We start from the raw sequence: 11,443 nt of genomic DNA, 5'->3' as shown, positions 1-11,443 counted from the left end.
TAAAGTATTAAAGTTATAATGGGAATTGAGAGTTGTTTTCATATAGAGTTTGTGTGATCGGGATTTGTGAATAAAATCAGGTTAAACTGTAAATCAACTCTTGTCATTTGTTCATTTAACGACTAAAAGCACCTGGGTAAACAAGTTTTAGCATAAACTGGTCAAAGTGTCTAAGGTTATTGCAACAGCTGACAAGTGGCAAGTAACATTCGCACATCACAAGGGCCAGGCAATGACCAGCTCCAACAAGAGCAAATCTAACCATTGCCTCTTGACATTCAATGAATCACCTTTGCTGATCAAAATCCTGGAGGTTACCATTGAACAGAAACTGAACTGGATTAGCCAAATAAATAATGTGGTTATGGGAACAGGTCAAGGGGTAGGAATCCTGCGGCAAGTACTGTATTTAGATTTCCAGAAGGCATTTGATAAGGTGGTATATCAAAGGTTCCTGCGGAAAATAAAATCGCATGGTGTAGGAGTAACATATTCATGGACAAAAGATGGCAAAGTAACAGGAAACAGACCGTTGCCATAAATGGGTATTTTTCTGGTTGGTAGGATGTAATGAGCGGTGTGCCATAGGGATCAGTGCTGGGGCTTCAACTTTTTACAATTTACGTAAATGACTTGGATGAAGAAATAGGTGGTATGGTTGCTAAGTTTCCTGATGACACAAAGATAGGTAGGAAAGTAAGTTGTGAAGTGTACATAAGGAGGCTACAAAAGGGTATTGATAGATTAAATCAGTGGACAAAGATCTGGCAAATGGAATATAATGTGGGAAAAGGTGGAAATGTGCATTCTGGCAGGAAAAATAAAAAGGAAGCTTATTATCTATATGCAGAGAGTTTGCAGAGCTCTAAGATGCTGAGTGATCTGGGTGTCCTAATGTGTGAATCACAAAAAGTACAGCAAGTAGTTAGGAAGGGTAATAGAATGTTATCATTTGTGAGAGGAATTGATTACAAAAGTAGGGAAGTTATGCTTCAGTTGTGCAAGGCAGTAGTGAGGCCATATTTGGAATATATGGAATATGTACAGTATTGGTCTCCACATTTAAGGAAAGATGTAAAAGCGTCAGAAGCAGTTCAGAGATGGTTTAATAGACTAATACCCAATAATATATGGTATTGGTTGCCTTATGAGGAAAGGTTGGACAGGTTAGGCCTGTACCCACTGGAGTTTAGAAGAGTAGGAGGTGACTTGGTTGTAACCTTCAAAGATTCTGAGAGGGCTTGATAAGGATGGTTATGGAGAGGACGCTCCAACAGTTGGGCCACAGGCATTTGATAGGGCAAGATAGCCACTTAAATTTGGTTAGACACGGACCATTGTGATGTCTGATTGCACCAGCTATTTCTTAATAAATATATTGGTGAATTCAATCCATCGTATCTATGTCTCTAAATAATTTTGATTCAGCTCCCAGCTTGTCTTTGAAAGTTACATTAAAAGTCCCATTGGTTCTTAGTTCATAAAACCTGGCCAGTTTTAACAATTGTCAACTTATAAACTCCACAGTACAGCCACTTGACCCTTTAATGTCAGCTCCCTTTAAGTTGAATGCATTCTTACTGAAGGACTGGTTCCAGAATTCCACTCCTAAGTGCCTGATGTTCTGACTCCTCAGAGGATCAGTCATTTTAAGCCAACAGCTTCTGTGGAGTGAGAGTAGAGCCAACGTTTTGAGTCCAGATGACCTTACATCAGAGCTGAGAGGAAAGAGTCAGCAGAGATTTATGAGGGTAGGGAGGGTTGGTGGAATTGGACAAAAACATAAATGAGCACGCAGAAGGCTGAGGTGTTGAAAGTGTCCATTAAGTGATCAGAATGTGTGAATGGCAAAACAAAGGTACAGCTTGGCAAAGGGCTGCCTGAGGAATGTGGCAGTTGACCTGAAGAAGAGGGTGTGGGGGTAGGTGGAAAGGAGAGTGATAAAATGGAGAATGGGATGAAATAAAATAAATGGAAATGGAGTGGAGGGGAAGAGTTCTTGCTCTGAAGTGGTTGAATATTCAGTCTGGAAGGCTGTTAAGTGTCTAATCGGAAAATGAGGTGCTGGTCCTCCAGTTTGCGTTGGAGTTCGTTAGAACATTGCAAAAGGCCAAAGGCTTGTGGGTAAATCTTTGCTCTCTTTCCTCCCAGCTCTGACGAAGGGTCATCGAAATGTTGGCTCTATTCTCTCTCCACAGGTGCTGTCAGACCTGCTGAGATTTTCCAACATTTGTCCGTTGTTTCAGATTCCAGCATCTGCAGTATTTTTCCTTTAGCTCCTGATCTTCCTGAGCCAAGACATCATGCAGTAACTTTTGCTGTTGCTTCTTCTTCAACCATCTTTTCTCTGCCATTGCCAGGCATGGTGGCACAGTGGTTAGCAGTGCTGCCAAACAGCACTCGGAACCCGGGTTCAATTCCCGGCTTGGATCACTGTGCGAAATCTGCACGTTCTCCCCGTGTCTGCGTGTTTCCTCTGGATGCTCCGGTTTCCATCCCCTAATGCAATGTTAGGTGCATTGGCTGTGCTACATCTCCCTCAGTGTACCCGAACAGGTGCCAGTGTGTGGTGACTAGGGGATTTGCAGTGTTAATGTAAGCCTACTTGTCACACTAACAAATAAACTTTAAAATTTAAACATGGCAAAGAGATCACAATGATCAACTGGACTGTGACTAACACGAGGTATGATTCCTATGCAAAGATTTCTCTCAACTGTACTTCCCAATTCCATAATTCTTTCCATCATGAGATAAATGTATTTTGTTTCTCTTTCCTTACCTCACTTAATAATTGTTTTAATTCCTACAATGTATGCTGGGTTACATCAAGATCCTGCAGTAATTTAGTTACTTTAGTCTGAATTTCAGGTTCAAGTAGAGCTATAATCACAGCTAAATTTACAAATTCCTCTATGTTCAAATAAGAGAGTGGGTCTGACACATCAACATCAGTTTTCTGTCTCAGGTGTAAAGTTGTAGAATCCTATGACCTATTAATACCACATGAGGGGGCTCAATACAAAAGGTTGGTTGTATAACTGGGCATGTCAAGTTATTTTCATCAATATTTTACAGTTGTGGTTACACAATACATTCCATTCAGTCTCTAAACAGAGTTAACAACCCTACATCCTCCTGATGCAGATTGCATGGTACAATTTGCCCTCTTCCCCGAGAATTCATAAGCTGATCCTTCATGGTCATATCATCTATAGGAAAAAAGTCACCAGCTGACATTTCACCAGGTCTGTGGGAATCCACCTATCCGCTCCACTTGCAGAGACATTATAGGCTATGCATAAGGAGCATTGTCTTGATGCTTTGCCACTTCTGAATTTCATACATGTCCTTTATATTTTAAACAGAGAACATCCTGATGGTTTGGAGTTCTGAGAGGGAATTTCAACATATTTTCACACATTTATGAAACTATTTGAATGTTAATCAACCTTCTTAATTTACCTATACTCACATTGTGAAATTTCATAATCAGCCAACTGTGTTAAACCTTCATTGTTAATCCAATCAGACATGTATAGTTCAAAAATGGAGACAGCTGGATTGTCTTTTCACAGTTCTGCGTACTGAATTACATGGAATAAGAAGCTAATGAAGACCAAGGAAGAGCTGGATTTAGAATGTCAACAGTGATTTGTTGCAACATCCTAGGGGTTACTATTAACATAAGAACATAAGAAATAGGAGCAGGAGTAGGCCATCTAGCCCCTCAAGCCTGCTCCGCCATTCAATAAGATCATGGCTGATCTGATAGTGGGTTCAGTTCCACTTACCCGCCCGCTCCCCATAACCCTCAATTCCCTTAATGGTTAAAAATCTATCTGTGACGTAAACGCATTTAACGAGGTAGCCTGTACTGCTTCATTGGGCAGAGAATTCCAAAGATTCACTACCCTCTGGGAGAAGAAGTTCCTCCTCAACTCTGTTCTAAATTGACTCCCCCGTGTTTTGAGGCTATGCCCCCTAGTCCTTGTTTCCATTGCAAGTGGAAATAACCTCACTGCTTCTACCCTGTCTAGCCCCTTCATTATCTTATATGTCTCTATAAGATCTCCCCTCAACCTTCTGAACTCCAATGAGTACAGGCCCAGTCTACTCAATCTCTCCTCATAAGCTAACCCCCTCATCACCGGAATCAACCTGGTGAACCTTCTCTGTACCCCCTCCAAAGCTAATATATCCTTTCTTAAGTAAGGGGACCAAAATTGTACACAGTACTCTAGGTGCGGCCTCACCAGTACCCTGTAGAGTTGCAGCATGACCTCCCTGCTTTTATACTCCATCCCCTTCGTGATAAAGGCCAACATTCCATTTGCCTTCTTGATTACCTGCTGCACCTGCAAACTGAGTTTTTGTGATTCATGCACAAGGACCCCCAGGTCCCTCTGCACAGTAGCATGTTGTAATTTTTCACCGTTTAAATAATAGTACATTTTACTATTATTCCTTCCAAAGTGGATAACCTCACACTTACCAACGTTATACTCCATCTGCCAGATCCTTGCCCACTCACTTAGCCTATCCAAATCTCTCTGCAGACTCTCTGTGTCCTCCACGCAATTTGCTTTCCCACTCATCTTTGTGTCATCCGCAAACTTTGTTACCCTACACTCGGTCCCCTCCTTCAGATCGTCTATGTATATGGTAAATAGTTGAGGCCCCAGCACCGATCCCTGTGGCACGCCACTAGTCACTGATTGCCAACTGGAAAAGCACCCATTTATTCCGACACTCTGCTTTCTGTTAGATAGCCAATCCTCAATCCACGCTAACACTTTACCCCCAACTCCGTGTACCTTTATCTTATGCAGCAACCTTTTGTGAGGCACCTTATCGAATGCCTTCTGGAAATCTAAATACACCACATCCACTGGTTCCCCTTGTGTAACCCGCACTCGTTATATCCTCAAAAGATTCCAGTAAATTAGTCAAACATGACTTTCCCTTCATGAATCCATGCTGCGTCTGTTTGATTGAACCATTCTTTTCCAGGTGTCCTGCTATTTCTTCCTTAATGATAGATTATAGCATTTTCCCAACTACGGATGTTAAGCTAACCGGCCTGTAGTTACCTGCCTTTTGTCTACCTCCTTTTTAAACAGTGGTGTTACATTAGCTGTTTTCCAATCAGCTGGCACATCCCCAGAGTCCAGTGAATTTTGATAAATTACAACTAATGCATTTGCTATTTCTTCTGCCGTTTCTTTTAGTACCCTGGGATGCATTCCATCCGGACCAGGGGACTTGTCTACCATTAGTCCCATTAGCCTACCCAGCACTACCTCTTTAGTAACACTGATCGTTTTAAGGTCCTCACCCCTACAGTCCCATGACCGTCAATTATTGGTAAGCTATTTGTGTCCTCCACTGTGAAGACCGACACAAAAAACGTGTTTAAGGCCTCGGCCATTTCCTCGTTTCCTATTATTAAATCCCCCTTCTCATCTTCTAAGGGACCAGAACCTGAACTGGATTAACCATATATATACTATGGCTACAAGAGTAGGTGAGAGGCTGGGAATTCTGCGTGTAACTCACCCCGACTCCAAGCCCCATCTACGATTTACAGTGCACTAGTCAGGAGTGTGATGGAATACTCTTCCCTTGCCTGGATTAGTGCAGTTCCAAAAACACTCAAGAGGTTTGACACCATACAGGACAAAGCAGCCCGCGTGACTGGCACCCCATCCACCACCTTCAACATTAACTCCCTCCACCATTGATGAACTATGGCAGCAGTGTGCACCATCTACAAGATGCACTTCAGCAACCCACTAAGGCTTCTTTGACAGCACCTTCCAAATCTGTGACCTCTACCAAGGTGAAGGCCAAGAGCAGTAGATGCATGGGAACACCGCCACCTGCAAATCCCTGTTCAAGCCACACCATTCTGACTTGCAACTATATCACCATTCCTTCACTGTTGCTGGATCAAAATCCTGGAATATCCTCCCGAGCAGCACTGATGTACCTACACTACATGGACTACAGCGGTTCAAGATGGCAGCTGAGTATCACCCTCGCAGTGGCAGCCACTAGCCATTAATGCTCTCATGCTGTGAAAGAATAAAAAAGTGGGATACAGATAACTGAAGTAGTTAGATTAATTCTAAACTGACAGCAATAAAGTGAAGTCATTGTTGCTGCTAAGCTGATGGGCAGGAATCTTACACTGGAAATTATAATTGGTCCATGATCATATTGATCAATAGCATTTCTTAACCTGCCTTCCACATCAGTTAACTGCAATGAATAGATACAACTGTCACTGTCTCTTTGAAGAATTAAAGTCAGTCCATTTCTTTTAAGACCTTCTGTAATATTTTCACTTGAGGAAACTTCATAGAATCCCTACAGTACAGAAAGAGGCCATTCGGCCCATCGAGTCTGCACCGACCACAATCCCACCCAGACCCTACCCCCATATCCCTACATATTTTATCCACTAATCCCTCTAACCTATGCATCTCAGGACACTAAGGGGCAATTTTAGCATGGCCAATCAACCTAACCCGCACATCTTTGGACTGTGGGAGGAAACCCACGCAGACATGAGGAGAATGTGCAAACTCCACACAGACAGTGACCCAAGCCGGGAATCGAACCCAGGTCCTTGGAGCTGTGAAGCAGCAGTGCTAGCCACTGTGCTACCGTGCCGCCCCAAAGATGTTGACTATCTAGCTGATCTATGCCCCTCATTATTTTATAGACCATGGTGGGATTCAAACCTGGGTCTGTGCATTACTAATCCTGTGACCATTCTGCTGGGCCACCACCTCACCTCACTTCAGACAAGGGTCTTGTACTCTTTGCTTTGCCAAGTTCAGGTTGCCTGAAGCTGATCCTTCTCGGATAACAGTCACCAGGAGGTGAGAGGGCACCACCTCACCCAGGCAGAACTTCTTCGTAATGTGTTCAGAACTAGAGTAAGTGATTTTATTTAGGGAGTCAACAGGCATTTATTGTAAGTTCTGGGCTATCAGTTTTGCTCTCTTTTCTTTGATAGCTGACTCTACTGTGCCACTTCATAACTGCTGTGCACCATCCAAATAATCTGTGGGAAACCTATGTAAGACCTTCTTGGTCGATAAATTCTGATGATTGGCTGCTTTTATGTAGGAAAGAGATACCTCTGGTGATGCTTTACTCTAAGAATATCCAACCTATTCCCTCATATCTCTGTCATCACCCTCTTTATAACACAAAATAAATATATTCCACTAAGTAATCTGTAACCAGAATGCAGTGTAGTGCTTTGAACAGAGCTAAGTAGGAGTAACAGATCAAAACGGTTACTACGTAACAAAACATCAACTTTCAGTAGCAACATAAAAAGTTAAATAGAAAAAAAAAGTAAAGCTAAAGGCATTTTATTTCGAAGGTAAAACATTTGCAAAAAGTAGTGTTACAGGCAAAGAGAGGCAAACCTGAACTCCTTTATTTTTCACCATCTGTCCGTAAGCAGCGGTGTCTTAATTTTTGAAATAGTCTGTATTGCATTTCCTCAGTTTCATTGTATTATTGAATCAAAACGCGGGATTTTATGGCCTCGCTCAGGTGAGACTGGATGTTCCCACCCGAGGTCAACAGAGATTTCTGTTGTCGGGCTCTCGCCCATTTTGATTCCTGGTTTGGGTCACTGTCTGTGCGGAGTCTGCACATTTTCCATGTTTCCTCCAGGTGCTCCATTTGACCTTTAGCTGCCATTCTATGCCTGTTTTGAGCAAGAGGTCAGCGACAGCACGCCTTCCACCCTAGAAGCTTCGGACGAACCTGTATCTAAGGTCACTATTGCACATGTCAAAGCATTCTCTCTTCCACCTTTTTCTGTTGGGAAAAAGATACAAAAGTCTGAGGTCATGAACGACCCAACTCAACAACTTCTTCCCTGCTGCCATCAGACTTTTGAATGAACCTACCTTATATTAAGTTTGATCTTTCTGTACACCCTAGCTATGACCGTAACACCACGTTCTGCATCCTCTCCTTTCCTTATCTATATGTGGTATGCTTTATCTGTATAGCGTACAAGAAACAATACTGTTGATTGTATACTAATACATGTGACAATAAATCAAATCAATTATGCCTTCTCGCTCCATGTTCACTGTGGATTCTCTCTCATTGCTGCTCTATTTTAGAGAAGTTGGGTTCTTCCCTTGGTGCTCAGCAATAACTCCTAGTCTCTCCACGTAACTCAGTCCCACATCCATTGAACCATTCTAGTAAATCTCCTTTACACCTTCTCTTCTAAATCCAATTCACTCTTTTTCAAAGTATGATTTCAAAAATGGGCATAGTACACAGGAACCTAACCCAGGTTCTGATCAGCAATAACAATTTACATTATAAATAGTTCCTTTAATTTTTTCATTCTTTCATGAGATATAGTCATCGCTGGCAAGGCCAGCATTTGTTGCCCATTTCTTCTTGAACCACTGCAGGCCATGTGGCATAGGCACTTTCATAATGCTGTTAAGAAGCAGTTTTGATTCATTCACGGTGAAGGAACAGTGATACAGTTCCAGTTCAGGATGGTGAGTGACTTGAAGAGGAACTTGCAGGTGGTCTGTTGCCCTTGTTCTTCTGGGTGGTTGAGGTTGTGGATAAGGAGCCTTGGTGAGTTGCTGCAGTGAATCTTATATATAGTACATACTGCTGCCACTGTGCATCAGTGTTGGAGGGACTGAATATTAAGTTTGGGATGGGGTGCTAATCAAGCAGGCTGCTTTGTCCTGGATGGTGTTGGATTTCATGAATGTTGTTGAAATTGCACTCATTCAGCAAGTCGAGAGTATTCCATCATCTCCTAATTTGTGCCTTTAATGTATAAAATATTCAGTTTATACTTGGCAAGCAAAAACCAAAAGATTTTAGATTGAAGATTATCAATGAAGCTCGCATCTACTGTATTTTTCATGAGAGATGCATGCTCTACTAATCTTTGCATGAAGAAATGTTTTCTACTTTCTCTCCTGGATGGTCTAGCTCTGATTTTGTGTTTATGTTCCCTTATCCTAGACTCATCTACAAACTTTGAGATTTTGCCATGTATACCCAATTCCAAATCATTAATATAAAAGCAAAACATCACAGATCCTGGGGATGTGAAATAAAAACAGAAAGGGCTGGAAAAACTCAGCAGGTCTGGCAGCAATTGCAGTAAGTGTATCACCTGCCCCTTTACCTCCTCACTGGCCAAGACCCCAAACACTTCTTCTAGGTGAAACAGTGATTTAATTGTACTTCTTTCAATTTAGTCTACTATATTCACCGCTCCCAATGTGGTCTCCTCTACATTGGGGAGACCAAATGTTAATGGGTGACCGCTTTGCGGAACACCTCCACTCAGTCCACAAGCATGACCCCTATCTTCTGGTCACTTGTCATTTTAATTCAGCATCTTGCTGTCATACTCATTTCTGTGCTCACCCTATTACACTGTCCCAGTGAAGCCCAATGCAAAATGGAGGAAAAACACCTCATCTTCCAATTAGGAACTTTACAACCTCTGGACTCAGCATTGAGTTCAATAACTTCAGACCAGAACCCTGTCCTACATGTTGGATACTTCCCCCAATTCCCAGTCTGTATCTTGTTTTTGCTTTCAGAGAGTGCTGAGTCTTTAATAATAACATTACCACTGCCCTTGTTTCATGTTCATGACATCTCTACCATTTAATCTCCCTGCCTTCTATGTAACCTTTTCTTCTGTCCACCCTCCTCCCGTTTTCAACAGCATAAAACCCATCACATTCTTACCTCTCCAGTTCTGAAAAAGAGTCATATTGGACTTTAAACATTAACACTGTGCGGAGGTGGTGGCACAGTGGTAGTGTCACCAGGCTAGTAATCCATAGATCCAGGTTAATGTTCTGAGGAAATGGGTTTGGACTCCACCACGGCAGATGGTGAAATTTAAATTCAGTTAATAAACCTGGAATTAAAAAACTGGTCCTGGTAAGAGTGATATCAAAACTGCTACAATGTCTACAAAAAGCAATGAAACTGGACGGATCACCTGGTTGGCATTGACCTAGGCACCAGAAACAATGACACCATCACCATTCCTGGGTATGCCCCTTCCCACCAGCAGGATAGATCCAGCAGAGAAAGCAGCACAGTTGGGGGGAGTTACCCTGGGAGTCTTCAACATTAGCTCTGGACCACATTAAGTCTCATGGCATCAGGTCAAACATGGGCAAGGAAATCGCCTGCTGATGACGGCGCAACGTGCAAACCCCCCTATCCGCCAATCACCTGATTAATCAGTACTTCTCCATGTTGAACACCACTTGGGAAAAGCACTGAGGGTGGCACGGGCAAAGAATGTACTTTGCATAGAGAACTTCAAAATCCATCACCAAGAGTGGCTCACGAGCATCGAGCTGGCCAAGTCCTAAAGTTCATATTTGCTGGACTGGGTCTGTGGCAGGTGGTGAGGGAACTAATACGGAAAAAACCTACTCAATTTCATCCTCACCAATCTACATGTTCAGCTGCATCGCTCCATTACAGTATTGGTGTGGCCTTTGTGCAGACAAAGTCTCTCCTTCACATTGAGAAGACTCTTCATTATGTTGTCTGGCATTACCATAATGTTAAATTCAAACAGATCTAGCAACTCAAAACGGGGCATCCATGAGGCATAAAGAATGAAGGACAACCCCAGGCACATCAAAAAATGAGGCGTCAAACCTGCAACATGGGATTACTTGCATGTCAAAGAGCAAAGGCAGCATGCAATAGACAAAGCTAAGTGATCCCACAACCAACTAATCAAATCTCAGCACTGCAGCCCTGACACATCCAATGATGAATGGGACAACTAAAACAACTAACTGGAAGAGGAAGTTCCAAATACCCCCATCCTCAATGGAGCCCAGCATATCAAGGCTAAAGTGTTTGCATCACTCTTCCAGGAGTGCTGAATGGACGATCCTCAGTGTCCTTCTGAGGTCCCCAGCATCACAGATGTGGTCTTCTGCCAATTTGATTCACTCCACATGATGTCAAGAAATGGCTGAAGGCACTGGGTACCGCAAAGGTTGTGGGCCCTGACAACATTCCAGAAATGGTACATAGAACATAACAGCGCAGTACAGGCCCTTCGGCCCTCGATGTTGCGCCGACCAGTACTAAAGGCTTGTGCTCCAGAACCTGTTGCGCCCCTTGCCAAGCTGTTCAAGTACAGCTACAATATGGCACCTACCTGGAAATGTGCAAGACTGCCCATGTATGTCCTGTACACAAAGCTATAGCCAAATCTAACCTGAACAATCACTCAACTTTTGATCACCATCAACAAAGCAATGGAAGGGATCGTTAACAGTGCCATAAAGTGCCCTTTACTCAGAAACAACCTGCTCACTGATGCTCACTTTCGGTTCCACCAAGGCCACTCAGTTTCTGACCTTATTAC

Source organism: Mustelus asterias, chromosome 1 (genome assembly GCF_964213995.1).
Source record: "Mustelus asterias chromosome 1, sMusAst1.hap1.1, whole genome shotgun sequence".
Lineage (NCBI taxonomy): Eukaryota > Metazoa > Chordata > Chondrichthyes > Carcharhiniformes > Triakidae > Mustelus > Mustelus asterias.
The sequence above is the reverse complement of the archived record's forward strand: the minus strand, read 5'-3'. Positions refer to the sequence as shown.